Genomic DNA, 1,634 nt, shown 5'->3' with positions numbered 1-1,634 from the left:
CCACCTCCACAGCGCCTGTCCAGCGGCCCTCGCGTGTGATTGGCCCGCGGCCGGCCGACCCTCCCACGGCGGGCTCACAATTCTCCCCTAGGTCTCGGCAGCCTCCTGTCCACACCCTCGCCCACGCCTCAGAGACCAGGATGGGAAGCCCCGACGGTGCAGATGCGCCGGGCTGGAGCTGAGCTCACAGACTGTAGCCCACTGGGGTTACAGAGCTCTGTGAGCTCTTTGAAGTCGCTCACAGAGCGGTGCCCTAATGGGCGGCGGAGTGGAGGTGACAGATGTCTCGCTGGAAACCTCTCAAGGTCCCGGGGTGCACCTGCTCCACCCCTCAGGGTCAGGAGCCTTCTGCACCCAGACCTGAGCTTTGGGCCAGGGACACAGATGTGGGGTAATAGCATGTGCCTTTTATGGGAGTAGAAATGGAAAGCCTCTGGAAACTAGGGGGTGAGATCTGGGAGGCTGCCTGGAGGAGGGGACCCCTGACTGAACGCAGAAGCTGGGTGCTTTGTCTTTCTGCCAGCACCTTCCAGGCCAGCTCCCGGCTGCACTTGGCCCGTTGCCTCCGCCTTTGCAAGGACCTTTGTTTCCCAGGCTTCCCAAGAAAGGAGAGGGCTGCGCCCTGGCTGCAGGCGTCAGGGAGTGGAGGTGGGGGCAGCCCTTTGCAAGGACCCCCTTCCCGGGGTCGTTTCTTCCCCGTGCCTCCAGGAATGCCCTTGAACAGCCTCAGCAGGGGCTGCGTGTCAGCTAGCACGCACCAGCGTGGCCTGTGAGGAGGCCCTGTGCCCAGCCAGTATTCCTGGAACCCACGCGTGTCCCTAGCTGGGGTCTGGAAACGACCTCTTCACAGGACAAGCACAGCTGTGGTGCAAGACGGGTTCTTTAGACTCCAGCACCCCTCTGGACCAAGCAGGAGCAGCACTAGGAGGGGTACAACCGGGATGGTCCAAGCAAGCCGGGCGCTGGAGGTACACTGCAAATGCAGCTGTGGGAGATGGGGTGCTGCTGCCTGCTCAGCTGGAGAGCCCCAGGAGGTTGTGTGCAGAGTGGCCTATATTGGGTTGCGGGGAGGGGAGGTGGGAGTGGGGTTACAGAGCCCTGCCCTTGGGCTTCCCAGTGCCAGGTGGTGAGGGAGGTTTCGCTCTGTCTCTGAGGACGAGGTGGAAGGACCAGATGCAGAGTGGACTCTGCGCAGCCTGAGGTCCAGAGGTAGTGGCTCCCCAAGGTCTAGGCCCTGCTAGAGGAGTGGAGTGGGGTGCCGCTCACTTACTATGTTGTCCCCAGGTTTGAGTGTACACCATGGCTTGTGGCCAAAGGCCCTCACCCAGGCCGTAGGATTCATAGCTCAAGTCCAGAACTTGGCCGGGGAGGGGGAAGAGATTCCTAGAGACTGGAATTTCCCACCCAAGCCACTGGTAGAGGATTCCTAACACTCCAATTCATACATCTGGGGACCCACCAGCCCTGGCCCCCAAAGTTTCCTCAGTGGGCGTCTGCCTCTGTTGCTTCTGTCTGTGACTGCTTGGCCTCTCAGCCTCGGCTGTGTCGTCTACCTGCACCCAAAAGTGGCCATGCTGGGGATAGGGCAAGGAAGCAGTGCTCCAACACCTGGCATGGCTGTGTCCCCGTGAGTG

The sequence above is a fragment of the Octodon degus genome, unplaced genomic scaffold (genome assembly GCF_000260255.1).
Source record: "Octodon degus isolate 3935 unplaced genomic scaffold, OctDeg1.0 scaffold00029, whole genome shotgun sequence".
Lineage (NCBI taxonomy): Eukaryota > Metazoa > Chordata > Mammalia > Rodentia > Octodontidae > Octodon > Octodon degus.
This window is presented reverse-complemented; position numbering follows the sequence as displayed.